The sequence below is a fragment of the Danio aesculapii genome, chromosome 19, assembly GCF_903798145.1.
Source record: "Danio aesculapii chromosome 19, fDanAes4.1, whole genome shotgun sequence".
Taxonomy (NCBI): Eukaryota; Metazoa; Chordata; class Actinopteri; order Cypriniformes; family Danionidae; genus Danio; species Danio aesculapii.
The window spans coordinates 17,975,344-17,996,477 of NC_079453.1; positions in this window are offsets into that span (position 1 = coordinate 17,975,344).

The following is a 21,134-nucleotide window of genomic DNA, read 5'->3' on the forward strand; positions in this document are numbered from 1 at the left end:
GTATTTTCCCATATGTATATATGTGTATCCTTACAAGTTGCCATTTTTATGCTGCTTATATAGCATTAAATTAGTAAAATAGTAAAAAAAAAATTACAGTAGGTATACCATTAAAACATCAAAAAGGCGTCTCTTTTTTACAGTAGGTATCCTATTAAAACACAGAATCTGTCTGTGTTTTAACTTTAGGTATACTATTAAAACACAGAATATTTCCACTTTTTTTTTACTGTTGGTATACCCTTAAAAACACAGAAAATTAATGTTTTTTAAATATAGAAAACCCCTAAATTACTATAAAATGTTTCATTATTTTACAGTAGTTTAACCGTCAAAAAACAGATTTTTTTTTTTTTTTTTAATGTGGACACACTGTCAATTAACGGAAGTTTTCCGTTTTTAATTTACTGTCAAATAACAGAAGTTTTCCGTTTTTTTAATTTACGGTAAAAAAAAAAATCTGTGTAATGAGCTGCCAGTACATTTTCCCGTTTTTTTTATGGAAATTTTTTTTTGAGTGTGGCCAGCAGCATCAACCCCAGGGCACATGTCCCCAACCACCACACCACAGAGATGGACATGCTTCCACCCAGACGGTGGCAGACACCCCCCACAGCTGTGGAGGGCCGAGAATGGCATCCGCCGACCCCGCCACGCAGCCAGCCGCCTGGGACAGGCAGGGCATGGAGCCCAGGGCCTTATGTGTTCCCAGATCAAACCCAATGCCACTTTGCCCATAAATATGCCATGCTGGACCCATATATGCATGCCCAGTTACAACCTATGCCTACTTGGCCCATAAATATGCCATGCAGGACCCATATATGCATTCCCAGTTAAAACCTATGCCCGGGGCTTCCGGTTGACATGCGTGTGGAGTAGCTGCGTCTCGCTCACGCTCCCACAGTTTCTTTATAAAACTTCCTTTTTCGAGCCCAAAAGATATCAACTTATCAGTATATTAGTCGGTCTACAATTGTGAAACGTTCTGTGAGATAATGGCTTCGAAAGCAAGACACAACACTAAGAAAGACGGCGTTAGAAAAGATGAAGCACAGGCTAGCGGGAACTTAGCCGACATTACTTCTTTAAAAATGCTACTGGAAGAGCACAGAGCGGAACTGTCTTCCGAATTTAAATCGGCGTTTTCCAGTTTGGAAGCAAAGATGGATACATTACACACCACTGTGAATGACCACGAACAGCGGCTTCTTTCACTTGAAGCAAATGCTGATGCCAGCAGCTTGACTGTCAGAACACTGGAGTCGGAGTACACAACCTTGGCGGACCAGCATGCTAAACTCAAAGCTAAAGTTCTGGATCTAGAAGGGAGAAGTAGGAGGAACAATATACGAATCTTCGGCCTACCTGAGACGATTGAAGGTCCTCACCTTCCACTTTCTTCACAGAGTTGCTTATGGAAGTTTTTAGCGCGAGCCTCTTTATCTCTCCTCCCGAGTTGGATCGTGCTCATCGGGCTCTTACAGCGAAACCAAAACCAGGGGAGAGACCCAGATCCGTGATAATCCGCTTTCATAAATTCCAGACCAAGGAATTGGTCATTCGCAAAGCCCGCAAGCTGAGAGGAAAGCTTCAATATCGTGGTACTCCAATATTAATCAACGAGGACTATAGTCCCGAAGTACTGGAAATGCGCACCAAATACCGAGCTGTAATTAAGGAACTATACACGCTGGGTATGAGACCGTCTCTTCATTATCCATCCAAACTTTTCATTACTACATCAGACGGTAAGAAGAAGTGGCTGCCGTCAGTTCAGGAGGCCACCGAGTTTCTTAAAGCTTATCGGCGCGAGACGACAGATGCTGTGTGAGCAGTATTTATCTTAACCTCTGGAAATTTACTAACCCGATGCTGTTTTTTTTTTTTGTTTTTTTCTGGATCTGACGTATTAATCTGACATGCGGCAATCTGGGCATTTCAGATGATAGTCAATTATACTATTTGAGGTTGGTGAACTATTATCGATACGTCATATGTGTAAAGTTCTATACAAATGTTCCAAGGTGCTTATTTCTACCTACACAGCAAAATCCTCAGAGTAAAAATTACTCAATTCAGAGAATATTTGGCCCTTCTCTAAACTGAGTAAAATGTACTCAACAGCAGAGTTAAAGTTAATGAGACAATGATGGGGTTAAGTGATGATTGAGCACTGATAATGAACAACTGCGGTTAATAAGCAGAAACAGAAGAGAAACACAAAATTACAACTGATTTCAGTCACAGTAGTAGATGAAATAAACTGGAATAAAACACATCAAATCTCTCAAAAGTTTCAGCAGAGGATCATTGAGCAACTCCACAAACGACAGCTTTACTTATTACCAACCTGTTTGGCCTTATTTCTGCCAGACTCTGAAAAATTCCATATAGTGATATTATTAAGAACTAAGTCAATTTTTACTTAACAATTAACAATAAAAAAAAACACCACCACTTTTTGTTTAAGGTGTCACCATTGAGGAGAACAGCAGTTACTTTACTTGGACTCTGACTCGATTTCTAAATTTTGTTTCTCTTTGTTTGCCATATAGTGTATTGTGGCAAATATTGCATAAAGAGAGCAATTGTGCTCTGGATAATTGATTCTGTGGTGATTTTGGTCACTGATCAAATCAGTAAAATTAGTTTTGACCAGTTAAGTTTGAATAATGTATTATCACAAAAGGAGCACTGTATCAAGAACATGGAACTCAGCAATACTTTTCTCAGATCATAAAACACTCAAAACACAGACATAAACGTGTGCTTCTCAACTATGGTGAGTTTTTTTCCTGCAGTGCATGCTGGGAACTATGGATGATTGTTGTTTGATTCTCTTAGCATACATTGCAGCCAAAAAATAAATAAAATCTCTAACCACTGTTGAGATATATACGCTGATTATTGATGTCTGTGTTTCTAAAGTGACTCAGATGCTCAGTGTGTTATAAAAATGTATAAAACCCTCAGCTGAGGTCCATTCTCTTGAAAAAGACTGAATTTTGTTTCTAAAATGATAAACAATTATTTAAATTTAATTTGCAAAATCAAACATATACTCTTTCATAGTAACTCATATCAAGCATAAGAATCAATCAACCTGATCATATTTGCTCTTAATACTTAACATTGATAACATAGATATATCAACATTAGAGATCAAGTCAAAGAGCCCAAGTAAATCAACCACTTTTCTCCATGATGGTGACATGATGTGGGAAACATGTTTTTTTTTTTTTTTTTTTTTTTGTAAAATGTAAATAACTAAAACAGTTAATTCTCAATAAATTTCATATAGACTTTTGTGAACATCTGACGGAAATAAAGTCAAACAGGTAAGAAATGAGCGAAGCTGCTGCTGCTGCTTCTCTTCTGTTTCTACATATTAACCGCAGGTGTTCATCATCAATGCTCAATCATCGCTTAATTAACCCCATCATTGTCTCATTAACTTTAACTCTGCTGTTGAGTACATTTTACTCAGTTTAGAGAGGGACCAAATATTCTCTGAATTGAGTCATTTTTACTCTGAGGATTTTGCTGTGTATATACCTCGTTTGTATACTCCTGCAATTCTATGAGCCAAATGATGCTCACTAAATGTTTTATGACTATTGGGACTCACTAAAGCTCACTTGGCATGGATCATTTTACATTTGTGTAATTTTAAGACTTCCAACAATGTAAGTTTATATACCTATCACTGCTTATGAGAAGCGTTATGTCGACCGTCAATTTTTATACTTGCTGCTTTTAATTATGACTGTTTCTTCTGACCTGTTGTTTCTTTTCATTTATGGGCTAATTTGTATAGTTCTGTGGAGCTGGGGCCCAGTATGCAATCTCATTAAGAGATTGATGTGTAGCAGGTTCTCTGCTAGGGTTTATATTGATAAGTTAGGAATGGGGTTTAGGAATCAGGCTTTGGTTATGTATTTATTTTTTTTGTTTTGTTTTTTGTTTTTGTGTTTTAACTTTTCCTTTTTGAAGTACTTTATTTTTCTTTTATATTTCTCTACTTTGCTCAGACATGAAACTGTCTCATGGCAGATTGACAATGGCTAAGACTAAAGAGAGTTTCAGCACACGATTCATTTCATGGAACGTTAAAGGGGTGAACAACAATGTCAAAATGAGCCGCATTCTATCTCATCTCCAACACCTTAAGGGTGACATTTTTTTTCTTCAAGAGACCCACCTTAAAATAACTGATATACAACGGCTTAAAAGAGCATGGGTGGGCCATCTGTATCACTCAAAGTTTAGTGCGCGTGCAAGAGGTGCCGCTATTCTTATTCATAGAAGTGTCCCTTTTGAGTTAACAGAGGTTGTATCCGATCCTAATGGGCGTTATGTCATAATTACCGGCAAACTTCGAAAAGTGTCTGTCATTATGGCAAGTATTTATGCTCCTAATTGGGATAACGACATGTTCATATCAAACTTTTTTTCAGCTATTCCTGATATTGAAAATAGACATATTATTTTAGGGGGTGATTTTAACTTTGTTCAGGACACAGTTTTAGATAGATCCTCAAGCAAACCGAGTTCATTAACCAACTCAGCCAAAATTTTAAACACATTTGCACAACGATTAGGGCTATCTGATCCCTGGAAATCAAAACAGACCACTAATAAGGCCTATTCTTTCTTCTCCAACGTTTATCATTCATACTCACGAATAGCTTTTTTCTTAGTAGACAACAGACTTCTTTCCAATATATCGAGCTGTGAATATCACAGCATCGTAATATCAGATCACGCTCCCACTTCCGTTGATATTAATTTTTCTCAGTTTAAATTTTTTTCTAAACCGTGGCGCTTTCCCTCTCTGTTTTTGACTAGAGAGGAATTTAAACAATTTTTGTCAGAACAAATTACCCAATTTTTTTTTAATTATTGACACACCAGGCATTAGCAGAGGGACCCTTTGGGAAACGCTTAAGGCATACTTAAGAGGCATGATAATTTCCTATATATCTGGTACAAATACAGCCAATAAGCTGAAATTAGATGCAATTTTGAAGAATTTACAAAACTTAGATGATCAGTATGCTGCTAAACCGAACAAAGATCTGTATAAGGAACGGCTTCGTCTTCAATTGGAATTTGATTTTTTAACCACAAATAATGCAGAAGTTCAACTGCTTAAATCTAAGCATTTACTACATCAGTAGCCCCTGCATTACAGAACATGTTTAACGAGGCCTTTTCTAAGGGCTACTTACCTCCCACCTTATCATTAGCAACAATTACTTTGATTGCCAATAAAGATAAAGATCTACTCTTGTGCAGCAGTTATAGGCCCATTTCACTATTAAACGTGGATTACAAAATTTTAACTAAGATTTTATCTTTGCGGTTACAACAAGTGCTACCCCAAATAATTCTAGGTGACCAGACAGGTTTTATGAATGGAAGACACTCTTTCTTTAACACAAGGAAACTCAAATATTCTCAATATGCCCGATTCAGATGTGGCAGAGGTGGTTTTGGCTCTTGATGCGGAGAAGGCGTTCGATAGAGTGGAATGGGGATATTTATTTCGTGTAATGGAGAAATTTGGTTTTGATGATGGGTACATTTCCTGGGTCAAATTGTTGTACGTCTCTCCGCAAGCATCTATGTTAACAAATGGTGTGTTTTCAACTCCTTTTTTGCTCCAGAGGGGCACTAGACAGGGCTGCCCTTTGTCGTCTTTACTTTTTGCCATTGCCATTGAGCCCTTAGCAATCTGGCTTCGTGAGGATGTTAATTAGGTATCAAACGACTAGATAGAGAGTATAAATTATCCTTATATGCGGACGATCTTTTACTTTTTATTTCTGACCCAGTGGTTGCTGTCCCTATTATTTTGAACATTCTAAACCAGTTTAGTAAAATTTCAGGGTACAAAATTAACTTTCATAAGAGTGAGCTGTTCCCTTTAAATCCACTGGCAAAAAACCTTACACACTCACTTTTTCCTTTTAGATGGGCAGTTGATGGATTTAAGTATTTAGGTATCGTTGTGACCAAATCTTTAAGTGGAATGTATGTCTCTAATTTTATCCCGTTACTTAAAAATTGTGAATCTGACATGGAACGCTGGTCCAAACTTCCCTTTTCTCTTGCTGGGCGCATAAGCCTAATCAAGATGATTGTTCTTCCCAAGTTTTTGTACTTATTCCAACACATTCCAATTTACCTTAAGAAAAAGTTTTTTATAGATTTGGATAAATGTATCACCTCCTTTTTATGGAGAAATAAACCAGTTCGAATTAAGAAATATATTTTGCAGCTCCCTAAAAACAGAGGGGGTTCTCTTTCAAACATTCGCTCGGTATCTCACTATGGGAAACGCCTCAGGCGTGACAGACTGTGGAAGCACCAATTACACCACGTCCGTCCGAGGACGGACAAATCACAGCTCGCGATTAGGAGCCCACCCTCTCCTTTATAATCCGCTGTGATTCCCCGAATCGGCATTCTAGCACTCTTCCTCGTGAAGACTTTCCTTAAGCACCCAGGCTGCGCTGCTCTGTTCACAAACGTACCGTCAAGGCTAACGTTGCCGAACGCAGCTCAGTCATCTGAATCTGTCGTGGGTTCTTTGCTCGTTACGGAGTATTTTTTACTGCTTTTACTAGCAGCAACTGATATAGCTAACGCGTTAAGGGGAGCTAACTCTGACTTTGACTCACCATGTCTAAAGTCACAGTGGAGAAGGGGAAGGAGGCCTCTTCGCGCTCCTGTCCGTCAGCGTGCGGATTTATGATCTCGGGCAGGGATTCACATCCGATGTGCATCGCATGTATGGGTGCGAAGCATGCCCAGGCCTCGTTGGCGAACACCGAAAGCTGCGTGCACTGCCAGGCAATGCCGATGAGGATTTTGGAGAGAAGGCTTCGAGTGGCGGCATCTTCCAAGGATGATCCGGTCCTCTCTGCCGCTCCGTCGTCAGCTAATGACGCCAAATCCTCTCCTCCGCGGGATCTTGCTTCGTGGGGGGACATCATGGAGGTAGAATCCCCCGTGTATGAGCCGCTGTTCGACCAGCAGCTACTGGCGGGCGGGGATGAGATGGAAGGGGATGAGGAGGAGGATGATGAGACACTAGCCCGTCTCCTCCGAGATGAGCCGGACGATGAGGAGGAGGATGCCGCCCTTCTTCCCACACATCCAGGCCGACTAGCGCGCAAAGCAGTGAGGTGGCGTCGACCGTGGTGGATTGCGACCTCACAGAGGTTTGCAAACGTGCTGCCGCCAAGCTCGGCGTGGCGTGGCCTGTGACTCCTGGTCATCCAGGAGTTAAACGGGATGTGTATGACGGGAAAAGGCTCGCTCCCCGCGCTCCCCCAGCAAAACAACTACTTCCCGCTCTCCCAGATTGCATCACGGAGATGAAGCGGTCATGGGATAAACCCTTTACCAACCGCGTGCCCGTCAAGGGTTACTCGTCACTCGACGTGAGCGAGATGGAGGGACTAGGGCTCTCTAACCCTCCAGTGGTCGAGCAGACGGTGGCTCTTCACCTGCATCCAAACAGGCGGGCTGCTGTTTCATCGGCCACACCGTCCCTCCCTGGTAAAATGGAACGCTTCACTGCTTCCATGTATCAGAAGATATATAAATCTTCGGCGCTAACAGTGAGGGCTTTGAACGTCACTTCATTGCTGACGGCCTATCAAGCCGAATTATTGGAGGAGCTTGGCACGCAGCTGGACGCCGGCAATCCAAACCCGGCAGTCTGGGAAGAGATCTGCAACATTACAGACCTCAATCTGCGCGCCTCACGCGGGGCGGTGCAAAGCTCCGGCCGTACCATGGCTCTCGCCGTTGCGGGCGAGCGATCGCTGTGGCTGAATCTCTTGAGTATCGGGGACAGGGAAAAATTGGATTATCTCGACGCTCCCGTAGACTCGAGTGGGTTATTCGGTCAGTCGGTCGCGTCGATGAGGCAGAGATGCAACCTTAAAAAGAAGGACGAGGAGACTTTTGACCTCTGCTTGCCTCGTAAAAGGACATCACGTCCTCCTGTTCCTGCTACTCGGCCCACTCCTCCGACGCAGGGCAGAAAATTTGTCAGTGCGTCCAGACCGCCTAAACCCCACAGCACAGAGCAGACGGCTCGCCCCCCCGCTGCTCCAAACGCTAAGCCATGGGGAAAGCAGTCATTCGCGGCAGCGGCTGCAAAGTCCAGATCCGCTAACCCCTCCGCCAAAAAGAAGAGGGACTCCTAGGACGCTATGTTTGGAGAGGAGAGACGGGCAGCACCTAGGGTTTTCTGCGATGTCTTCTCCACAGTCCGCCACGGTTGTTTCCCCACCCGCAAAAATGCTGAGGAGGTGGAATTTGGGCGGAGAAATGGTTCAGAGTTGTGTTCAGGCCAGTTCAGCTTCCCCTCAACACACAATGTTCCGTGGATTGCCGACGGCAGTTCCACAAGTTCATGTGCAGAGCATTCGGCCACCATGCGGTCTGCCGAGTTCAGGCACACGTTCGCAAGTGCGTTGTCACAAAGCACTTCATTCCCTGTGTTCATGGCAAATAAAAAATGCATCCAGGCTCAATGCCGAGGGCGCAGAAAGCCAAAAACAAAATAAAGACACAGAGAAAAGCGAAAGCTCAAAGCCGAGAGACGGGCCAGTCTCTGAGCCAAACAGATCCTTGCCAAATTTCTCTCTGGCCACAAGAGGGCGCCAGCACTCCATCAGTGGGGCCGGTTCGGCAGCAGCCTCTGTCTCTTCACCCGGAGGCCTGGATAGAGTGTTCTCCACACCCGTGGGTCCTCGCAACCGTAACCAGGGGTTACAGGCTTCAGTTTGCTGGAAAACCCCCTCCTTTCAACGGGGTTATAGCATCTGTGGCAAACGAGGATTCGGCTCAGGTGCTGGACGCAGAGATATTCTCCTTCATGGGGAAGGGAGCTATAAGACGAGTTCCAGTGGAGGAAACTCAGACGGGTTTTTACTCACGTTACTTTCTAATCCCAAAGAAAGATGGGAGTCTGCGCCCAATACTGGACCTGCGTGCTTTAAACAAGCACTTAAGGAAGTACAAATTCAAGATGCTCACAGTAGGAGCTCTCACTCGTTCGATCCGCCGGGGCGATTGGTTCGCCTTGATCGATCTCAAGGATGCTTACTTTCATATAAGCATCTATCCAGCACACAGGAAATATCTCAGGTTTTCCTTTCAGAACGAAGTGTTCGAATTTGTTACTCTTCCATTCGGGCTCAGTCTAGCTCCGCGGGTGTTCAGCAGATGCATGGAAGCAGCGCTGTCTCCGCTGAGACACAAGGGCCTGCGCATATCCGCTTATCTGGACGATTACCTGATATGCGCCCGCACACGCGAGCGCGCGGAGCGGGATGCAGAGACTCTTTCGTCTCATCTCACAAGGCTGGGATTCAGAATCAACAACGCCAAAAGCCAGCTGATTCCGTCCCAGGAGATAGAGTATCTGGGCCTGCGCCTAGACTCGGTAACTTACCGCGCCATGCTTTCGGAGAGAAGGATTACGGCGTTCGGTCTATGCCTGACCCATTTTCGCAAAGGAAACCTGGTCTCGTTCAGAACCTGTCTCCGTCTGATGGGCATGATGGCTTCATCTCTGTCTGTGATCCCACTGGGTTTATTAAAGATGAGAGATTTTCAGCGTTGGATTTCCGCGAAGCGCCTGTGCCCGCGCAGGCACCTCGCGCGCAGGGTACGGGTATCCACGGAGTGTGTGATGGCTCTCCACCACTGGAAAAACCCCTGCATACTCCGATCAGGGGCTCCGCTGGGGAGCGTGTCTCTGAGAAAAGTCGTCACTACGGACGCATCCCTAACGGGATGGGGAGCCGTATTTCAGGGCAGATCGGTGAACGGTCGTTGGACACACCGACTGCGCGAGCTTCACATAAACATGCTGGAGCTGATGGCAGTTTTTCTGGCTTTAAAACATTTTCTACCATTCTTGAAGGGTTTTCATGTTTTAGTCAGGACGGACAACACAACGGTGGTGGCGTACATCAACCGCCAAGGGGGAACGCGATCGTTGCAGCTGCACAATCTAGCGCGCAAGCTGATTGTCTGGAGCGCCGCTCACTTGAGCTCACTGCGCGCGACGCACGTCCCGGGAGTCAGAAATGTGGGGGCGGATCTTCTGTCGAGGGGCAACCCGACGTACGGAGAATGGGTTCTCCACCCGCAGGTGGTGAATCAAATTTGGGAGATGTACGGCAAGGCTGCCGTAGATCTCTTCGCCTCGTGGGCAAACGCAAAATGTCCGCTGTATTTCTCTCTCGAGGACGAGGATGCGCCGTTGGGTGTGGATGCGCTGGCGCACCCGTGGCCAAACGTGCTGCTGTATGCATTCCCACCGTTAAGTCTAATTTCTCCCACCCTGGACAGAGTAAGAGAAAGCGGGTTGTCTCTCCTTCTAATAGCCCCCCGTTGGCCGGGCAGGCTGTGGTTGGCAGAGATCGCCGAACTTCTGCAAGGAGAGCCCTGGCCGCTCCCGCTGCGACGGGACCTGCTGTCACAAGCGGGGGCACAGATATTTCACCCTCACCCAGAACAAATCAACCTTTGGGTCTGGCCCGTGAAGGGTTAAATCTAAATGCTCTCGGGCTTCCACGGGAGGTCATAAGCACTATCCAGAGCGCTAGGGCTCCTTCAACGCGCTCACTGTACGACCTGAAATGGCGTGTGTTTGAGGACTGGTGCACTAGTGAAGGGCTTATCCCCTTCCAGTGCTCGGTGAGAGATATTCTCTGCTTTTTGCAAAGCTTACTGGATAATGGGAGAGCGTTCTCTACCATTAAAGTTTACCTGGCCGCTATTTCCGCTTGCCATGTAGGGTTCGAAGGGGTTTCAGTGGGACGGCACCCCCTTATATGCCGTTTTATGAAAGGAGTGAAGCGCGTGAGACCAGCGGTGAAACGGCTGGTCCCGTCATGGGATCTATCTCTCGTTCTGGACGCTTTAACTCGAGCCCCATTCGAACCTCTGGAGGATATTCCTATTAAGCTCATATCACTGAAGACGGCCTTACTACTCGCTCTAGTCTCAGCTAAGCGAGTGAGCGAGCTGCATGCTTTGTCGGTGCATCAAGCGTGCATGGATTTTAGCCGGGATGATGACAGGGTTAAACTGCTACCAAACCCGGCATTCGTTCCCAAGGTCAGTTTCATCTCAACGGCTCTCGCACTGGATAGTGGAGGCGATCGAACTGGCCTATACATCTAGGGGTCTTCGTTCCCCAGAGGGTTTAAGAGCTCATTCTTCAAGAGGTATCGCTACCTCATGGGCTTTGTTCAGAGGGATTTCGGTAAGAGATATTTGTAAAGCGGCAAGTTGGTCTTCCCCGCATACATTTATCAGGTTTTACCGCCTTGACGTCACCGCGCCTTCATTGGCTCACGCGGTTCTTAATGTGTGTCCCTTATAAGCTTGAAAGGTTGTCTTTCTACCGATTCTGTCCGGGGCTTCGGAAAGCATGCGTTACGGGAGTGGTATATATCATTCCCATAGTGAGATACCGAGCGAATGTTTGAAAGAGAACGCTAGGTTACTTGCGTAACCCCGGTTCTCTGAGAACAGAGCGAGGTATCTCACCAGACTTCCCTTCACGCATTACACTCGGGAAGAGCGTGCTTCGAATGCCGATTCGGGGAATCACAGCGGATTATAAAGGAGAGGGTGGGCTCCTAATCGCGAGCTGTGATTTGTCCGTCCTCGGACGGACGTGGTGTAATTGGTGCTTCCACAGTCTGCCTCAGGCGTTTCCCATAGTGAGATACCTCGCTCTGTTCTCAGAGAACCGGGGTTACGCAAGTAACCTACCGTTTTGCACTTCCAGATTTCTTACATTATTATTGGGCTTGCAATATTCAAAAGATTTTATATTGGAGGAACAATATAAGTTCTGAACTTCCGTGTTGGGTCTATCTGGAATTGTCTTCAACTCGCCTTTCTCTGAGCTCTTATCCTCTCAATTACCTTTACCTGCAAAGGTCATCTCAAATTTAGTAGTATCCCAATCAATTAAGATATGGGCTCAATTTAGGAAACACACAGGTTTACATAGGTCCTCCATCCTTTCTCCAATATTTAAAAACCACTGTTTTGCACCATCTAATACAGACGCAGCTTTCAGAGTATGGTTTGATAAGGGCATAAAAACAATTGATGACCTCAATGAGAGTGGCATTTTCTCATCCTTTAATAACCTTTCTAAAAGATTTGACCTTCAAAATTCACACTTATTTCGTTTTTTTCAAATCAGACACTTTGTGCAAAAACTCTTTCCTCATTTTCCAAATCGACCTCCTGAATCTCCATTAGATAACTTATTAAAGCTTGAACCACACTCAAAACATTGCATTTCTACCATTTATAACCTGAATCACAATATTAACCCAAGCTCTGCAAATCAAACCAGAGGTGCTTGAGAAGAGAACTTAGGTTTTCAGTTCTCTGATGAACACTGGGAGCATATTCTTGAGCTCACACATACCTCTTCTATATGTGCAAGACATGGGCTTATACAATGTAAGATCCTATACAGGGTTTACTACACTAATGCTAGACTTGCTAAAATATACCCTTCTGTCAGCGTTGCGTGTAATAGGTGCAAACAATCACCAGCGGATCTCATCCATATGTTGTGGGAATGCCCCAAATGATTTGTTTATTGGACTAAAATATTTAAAACTTTAAAAGATGCATTCGGCATAGATCTGGATACAAATCCACTTTTGGCCATTTTTGGGTTGGCAGTAGATGCCAACCTTTCAGTAATGGTCCAAAAGGCTTTAGCTTTTACTACTTTAATAGCGAGACGTCTCATTCTTTTAAAGTGGAAACATGTCACTCCACCATCTTTTGATGCATGGATAAAAGAAGTGTTTACTTGTATTAAATTGGAAAAGATTAGACTATCACTTACTGGTTCTTTAAACACCTTTGACAAGTTGTGGCGCCCCTTTTTAGATTATCTACTAGCAAACTCTCTTGATTCTTAAACTTAGCAATAACATAGGAATAAAAACATATTTATTATTTATTTTCATCTTATTTAGTTATTTATTTTTAACATTTTTATTTTATTTTTTTTTTTTACCTTTTTATCATTATGGTTAATTATTAATTTTATTTATCATTATTATTATTATTATTATTATTATTTTTGCTTTTTTCTTAATGAGAAGTCAGAGGCTGTTGAGGGAGGGAAATGTTCAACTGGGGTTGGGGTAGGGTAAACACTAACATGGATGGATAATTATAAAATGACTGTTGTGGTTGATATTCCATGTAAAAACCTAATAAAAGAAATTTGAAATAAAATAGAAGAGAAGCTATTGTAAGCACTTATAGAGGTCATAATGTTATAGCGAGTCCTTCATTCATCCACAGGCTTTCAAAGACAACCAAGAAAGTTGGAAGGTCTCATTTTTTTTCAGTTGTGTTACGAGCTGTTCACACACTGACAATAAAAAAAGTGATTAATCCATGAAAATGTAAAAAAAAAAAAAAAAAACTATGCCCAATTGGCCCATAAATATGCCATGCAGGACCAATATATGCATTCCCAGTTAAAACCTATGCCCGCTTTGCCCATAAATATGCCATGCAGGTGTGGCAGGAGAGATAATTGGTTGCATAGCGTCTTTAATTTGAGTCTTTGTCTTTGTAAGGGGAAAATGCTGGAATGTCACCTGATGAGCGGCGGCGTAGTGAACGCGCTTCCGTCACTTCAAGTGCCCTCGGCAGGTCTGGGAAGACTAATCGGGTTGGATATTGCTTTGCTTAATGTTTGCTATGATTTTATCAAGGCTAAAGTGAGTGTAGAGGCTAGAAACGGTAAGGAAGCATTATTTCAGTTCATTGTTGTGGTTCATGCGATCGATCTGTGAACACTGTATGCCTGCTTCCTCTTTGCAGCTGCGAGAACCAGACGCAGGTGCGCGACTGTTTGTGTGCTGTGCCGGTGTTGTCCCGAAATCTGTGACCCGTCGAAAACTGTGACAAGAGGGCGCTGTTCAGTAAAAATTTCGCTCGGGAACGTGCTTGTCGCTCATGCACGCGACCGTGAACGCGCAGACACCGAAATCAAGCAGCGTCGAGCGGTGCTGTAAAATTATGTTTTAAATCCTGGGATTCAGAAAACAGGTTCATGCGAGAACTTAAATGAAGTCCTGATATGTCGTCCATTCAAATTCTTGTAAAGAATCCTGATAGACTCGTAGTTTGTAGGTTTCGTTATGAAATAGTTTATGCGTTCCAGATTCAAACTACTGACATATGACACTGTAGATCGGCTTCACGGAATCTGAGGTAACATTCATAGCCATCTAAATAGTCTACTGCATATGCCAGATTACAATGTTTAAAGTTAAGTCAGGCAATCTTCTTTCTATTTGTATAACATTTTGACCAGATTAATATATATTTTTATCTAAACTGTGTCTGGAATCTGAAACTCAGCTATTGAAATGCCAGTTTGTTTGATAAATGTTTAATAAAATAACTCATCTCATATCTTATGCATCTAAAGCATATTGACCAGATATTTATTTACAAATGCTGTAGTCACTGAATCTGAAACTAATTGCCATAGTCTCTTCTTATATTCATATTAATGATAATAATGTTTAATAAAATGACTCATGACGCTCCTCCATATGATCTGATTTTCTGAAATCTTTATAAAGGTCATTGACTCTGACAGAAAATATATATGCCTACAGAATTCTTATTTCTCTTTTTCTCTAAGGATGCATGTTTGATGTCTTTAAGAAACAACAGGGTCAAAATTAGTGATTAGACATTACAGAAATCTTGCGCCCTACAATTTGCAGTAATGTTTACATGTCAGCAACTGGTATAAGTAACAATTAAATGACACTGATATTCCCTCTGGTGTTTTTTTTTTTTTTTTTGCTAAGTTTTTCTAGACATAAATGTCACAAGTTAGAAATTTGTTATCAATAGGGTAAAGTTCGACCGTCTTAATAAAACTTGAAAAGCAAAAATATAAAGATTTTTAAAAATCACATTGAAATTGGAGTCAGGCATAGATCATCCTTTTACAAAAAAATTTAATAAATACAGTGGGGGAGAGTGGGGATTTTGCTAGGGATGTCAGGGTTTACAACATCCTTCAAAATATATATATTTTGTGTTAAACAGAAGAAACTCATATTGCTTTGGAACAAATCATGGATGAGTAAATGATGACAGAGTTTTCATTTTGGGGTGAACTATCTGTTTTTACTCATCGGATTCAGTGACCTAAAATTCAGATCAACTGTATCTAAGAATAAGTGAGTCTGGTCAATATTGCTTTATAAAAGAGGAAGATGATGGACTGACAAATAACCTTTATCCCTTTATTAAATATTATAATCAGTCACCATATGTGGTAACCTAACATATTTCAATGGTTATGAATTTTATATGTCATTTTCATTGAACATCAAGCTATCTACAAATAAAACATTTAAATAAATTTGAATGTCATCAAAGTTGATTAATTTCACCATTTCAATATAATTCATATATTAAATAAACACTTGAAATATATCAATTGGTGTGTAATAAATCTATATAATATACGAATCTATATAATAATAATAGTCAAATTGTAAAAGTAGACTTTTCAATAAAATAAAAAATATCCTACTTAATAATAATCGTCACCATCATCATTAACATTATTAATATCATTATTAAAGTATGATTTTTTTTTATTTCCTAATAAATATTAAACTTAATTTCTTAATAGGTTTATGGAAGAACTTTAATGGAGTTGTGATATTTTGTTGTTGTTGTCTCCAGGTAGACTGGTAAAACTAAAAAGTTATATGAGTTTGAGTGGAGAAAATTGTATAGTTTGTTCATTACAAATGTAATGATGCGTCGGCAGATTGAGGATCCATTTGCAGCTTTATTAAATCACAGTAGGATGATCGTACAGGCAGGGTCAGATAACAAACGAGAATGGCGAAGGAGAAACTTAACTCAAAGTCTGTGGGCAGGCGATCAGTCGAGACAGGCGACATACAACAGAGAGAGAGTGTTCCATTAAACTGAGCAGAGGGTCACAGAAGGCAGGCGGCATCAACAATCACATAAACGGAGAAACAGTCCAGGGTCAAAACACAGAATCAGGTCAGAAATAGAGAAACGCTCGGAATTGTATGCAGGGCAAAACAAAACTTCGCAATGAGTAACGGCGGAGATGGAGTATAAATAGTCATTTGGATAAGTTTCAGGTGCTAGGGTAATCAGACGGGAGGAATGCTGGGATATGTAGTGAAGCTGGATTTAGTAGTCCGGTGACGGTGACCTCTGGTGGCGATCAGGGGGAACCACAGAGGTCGGAGATGTTACCCCCTGCGAACGGCTCCTGACGTGAGCGGTCACGGGACGTCGGGGTCTCCCACGGGAGCATGGAGCTGGTTTGTTGGGATGGGATCTGTGGAAGTCGATGGTGAGAGAAGGGTCAAGAATGTCTTTCGCATTTACCCAAGATCTCTCCTCTGGACCGTAACCCATCCAGTCAATTAAATACTGGAGTACCACCCTGACGTTGTGAGTCCAGGATCTCCTGAACCTGATATGCTTCTTCTCCATCGATGATGAGGGGGGGGGGTCTCTGTAACCGATCCTTGTCTAGGTCATCCTCCCCTCTCGGGGCACCAGCGGCCTTGAGCAGAGAAACATGGAAAGTGGGTGAGATACGATATTGAGCAGGTAAATCTAGGCGATAAGAAACTGGTGTAATTTGTCTAATGATTTTGAAAGGACCTATGTACCTAGGACTGAGCTTGGAACAGGGTAGCCTTAGACGAAGATCTCTGGTGGAAAGCCATACCCAGGAACCTGGTTGATAATTAGGATGTGGTCGACGATGCTTGTCAGCCTGCTCCTTTTGTCTTCTAATGGCACGTTGTAGATGAATATGTGCTTCATTCCATGTTGTTTCACTTCGAAGCCAATCATTGACTGCAGGTAGACTGGTCGGTTCCCCAGACCAGGGAAAGTGAGGTGGTTGAAATCCTAGAATGCATTGGAAAGGTGTGAGTCCAGTGGATTGCTTTCTAAGGGAATTCTGTGCATATTCGGCCCAAAACAAGAAGTTGCTCCATTCATGCTGATTTCTATGACAGTATGATCTGAGGAAACGATTAATTTCTTGGTTCAATCTCTCAGTTTGTCCGTTGGACTCAGGGTGGTATCCAGATGTTAAGCTTACATTTACATTGAGGGCTTTAAAGAATTCAGACCATAAACGAGAAGTGAACTGGGGTCCACGGTCAGAAACAATGTCATCAGGTATGCCATAAAATCTGAAAACATAGTGACAGAGTACTTCAGCGGTTTCAAGAGCTGTGGGTAGCTTAGGTAATGGTATGAGTCGACATCCTTTGGAAAAAACGATCAGTTACTGTAAGGATGGTAGTGTTTTCCCTGGAGATGGGCAAGTCAGTAATGAAATCAATCGCGATGTGAGACCAAGGTCTCTGTGGGATGGGTAGTGGTTGCAGCAGACCGGCTGGTAATTGTTTTGAGGCTTTTGAAACATTGCAGACCTCACAATTCTTTACATACTTGATTACGTCGGAGCGTAGAGAGGGCCACCAGTATTTGTTAGAAATTATTTCGAGCGTGGCGTTGATACCAGGATGGCCGGTGCTGGGAAGGTTGTGGGTAAGTAGAAGAACTCTGTCACGCAAGTTGGTTGGTACATAGAGTTTGTCCAGGGGACACTCAATGGGAGTGCGATCAGTAAGTAGTCCTTCCCGAATTTCAGTTTGGATGTCCCACTGTATGAGTGCTACAATGATGGTTGGGTGACGAATGGGTTCAGAGGGAATGGGCTGTAATTCAGTTTCAAACTGGCGAGATAAGGCATCAGCTTTTGTGTTCTTCGATCCAGGCTGGTAAGTAACAACGAAGTTAAAGCGTGTAAAGAACAGAGCCCAACGAGCCTGGCGATGATTTAGTCATTTAGCTGAGCGCAGATATTCTAGATTTCGGTGGTCTGTGAGTACAGTAAAGGGGAGTTTGGCTCCCTCTAGCCAGTGTCGCCACTCCTCAAAAGCTGCCTTCATTACAAGTAATTCACGGTTGCCCACATCATAATTTTGTTCAGCTGAGTTAAGTTTCCTGGAAAAAAAAGGCGCAGGGGTATAATTTAGCTGGATTGCCTTGACGTTGAGAGAGAACTGCCCCAATACCAGTGTTGGATGCGTCAACTTCTACAATAAACTCACGTTCAGGGTCTGGATGTCGCAGGATAGGTGCTAAAGAGAATCTTTGTTTGAGGTGGGAGAATGCACTTTCCGCTTCCTGTGTCCAGATAATGTGTCGTCTAGTCCCCTTCGTCAAGGAGGTAAGTGGAGCTGCGATTGTGCTGAAGTTTCGGATAAACCTTCGATAGAAGTTGGCAAACCCTAGAAACCTCTGCATTTCTTTAATAGTAGTAGGCTTAGGCCATTTGCAGACTGCCTGAACTTTGTGATCATCCATGGTGACTCCATCAGCGCCAATTACATATCCAAGAAATGCGATGGTTGTTTGATGAAACTCACATTTTTCAGCTTTGGCATATAGCTGATGTGTAATTAGACGTTGGAGCACTGACCTGACATGTTTGACATGTGACTCCAGGGAATTAGAATAGACCAAGATATCGTCCATATAAACTATGACCCATCTTCCGAGCATGTCACGGAAAACATCATTGATGAATGCTTGGAATATAGAAGGACTGTTGGCTAATCCAAAGGGCATTACTCTGTACGCATAGTGACCAGTGGTCGTGGAAAAGGCAATTTTCCAATTGTCTTCTTTACGAATACGAATGAGGTTATAAGCACTGCGAAAATCCAATTTAGTAAATACCTTAGCGGAACAAAGCTGTTCCAAAGCTGAGGGTACAAGAAGAAGTGGATATGGAAATTTCACAGTCAGACCTCAATAATCGATGCAGGGTCGAAGTGAACCATCTTTTTTCTTCACAAAAACGAAACCTGCAGAGGCTGGGGAGGTTGATGGAACGATAAAGCCTTTTGATAATTCCTCTTCTATGTAAGACTTCATAGCTTCTGTCTCAGGTTGTGAGAGAGGAAAAACTCGACCCTTTGGTGGAACAGTTCCTGGAATTTATTCAATAGCACAATCACATGACCGATGAGGAGGAAGTTGGGAGGCTCTGGTTTTGCTAAATGCTTCGAGGAGGTCTGAGTATTCAGAAGGGATAATGGGACTGTCAGAAAGGGTTAAATCAACTGATGCTGCTTGAATTTTATGGGGTTTTGGTAGTTTGATGCAAGTTTTGAAACATGTATCTGACCACTGAATGACTTGAGCATTTGACCAGGAAATTGTTGGTTCATGTTTCTGGAGCCATGGGAGTCCGAGAATAATGGGATTATCAGGGGTTTGTATGGCAAACAGATGAATTTTTTCAGTGTGTAAAGCTCCAGTGGAAAGTGTCATTTCTTCAGTTATGGCTTGAACTTGACCATTACCTAATGGTCTGCCGTCCACTGTCAACACAGATACACAAGGCATGAGGGGAATAATGTGTTTTTTTGCAAACGCCAGGTCAATGAAGTTACCAGCTGAACCCGAATCAATAAATGCTGCCGTGTTAATGACATGGTTAAAAAAAGATATTTGCACAGGCAAGCAAACTTTCTTTGGGAACTGGAAATAAGTGCTTACCGTTGAAGTGGGCGGAGCTTGGGGTTTAACCGGACAATTTGACTTCATATGACCAGTTTCTCCACAATAAAGGCATAAATTGTTATGAAGTCTGCGTTGTCCTTCAGCTGGAGTGAGGCGAGTATGGCCAATTTGCATAGCCTCTGGCTCTAATGTTTCTGAGGGTTGGTAGAGAAATGCATTTTCCTTAAAATTTGATTTGCGTGAGCGCATGAGATTGTCAAGCCGTATGGTGAGATTAATGAGTTCCTCCAGTGTCTTGCTTTCATCTCTACAGGCGAGCTCTGTTTGCAGTTCAGAATTCAGCGCTCTGCGAAAATGCAGTTTGAGAGGTGCATCGGGCCATTTTGACTGGGCTGCTAAAGTGCGAAATTTAATGGAAAATTCGACAGCCGTAGATTTTCCTTGACGTAATTTTAGAATTTGCTCACCCGCTTCCTCTCCCGTTTCAGGAATGTCAAACACTTCTTTGAGTCGGTTCGTGAAACTTTTATAACTTGGAAACACTGGACGATTTATATCTCAGACAGCTGTAGCCCATTCTAGAGCCTTTCCTGTGAGCAGTGAGCAGATAAAGGGGATTTGACCGTTCTCCGTTGTGTAAAGTGAAGGCTGCTGCGCGATAAACAGAGAGCACTGGAGAAGGAAGCCTTTACATTTTTCCGCCGTGCTGTCAAACTTCTCCGGGTATGCTAGACGCGGGCCTGCCATAAAGGATTTCCTGGTGCTGACGCCGGTTTTGAAATATGTTTTTGTTTTGAATGACTTTTACCAATTCTTCCGTGAGCGAGGTGAGTCGGGCCAGCTGTTGTTGATGCGTTGCTAATATGTTAGCTTGTGAAGATACCTCAGACGAAAGTTGATAAACAGCTGCTGGATCAATGTTTGGCGAAGTCTTCTGTAATGATGCGTCGGCAGATTGAGGATCCATTTGTAGCTTTATTAAATCACAGTAGGATGATCGTACAGGCAGGGTCAGATAACAACAAACGAGAATGGCGAAGGAGAAACTTAACTCAAAGTCCATGGGTAGGCGATCAGTCGAGACAGAGAGAGTGAGACAACAGAGAGAGACAACAGAGAGAGTGTTCCATTAAACTGAGCAGAGGGTCACAGAAGGCAGGCGGCATCAACAATCACATAAACGGGGAAACAGTCCAGGGTCAAAACACAGAATCAGGTCAGAAATAGAGAAACGCTCGGAATTGTATGCAGGGCAAAACAAGACTTCGCAATGAGTAACGGCGGATATGGAGTATAAATAGTCATTGGGATAGGTTTCAGGTGCTAGGGTAATCAGACGGGAGGAATGCTGGGATATGTAGTGAAGCTGGATTTAGTAGTCCGGTGACGGTGACCTCTGGTGGAGATCGGGGGGAACCACAGAGGTCGGAGATGTTACAACAAATGCTAAATACTGA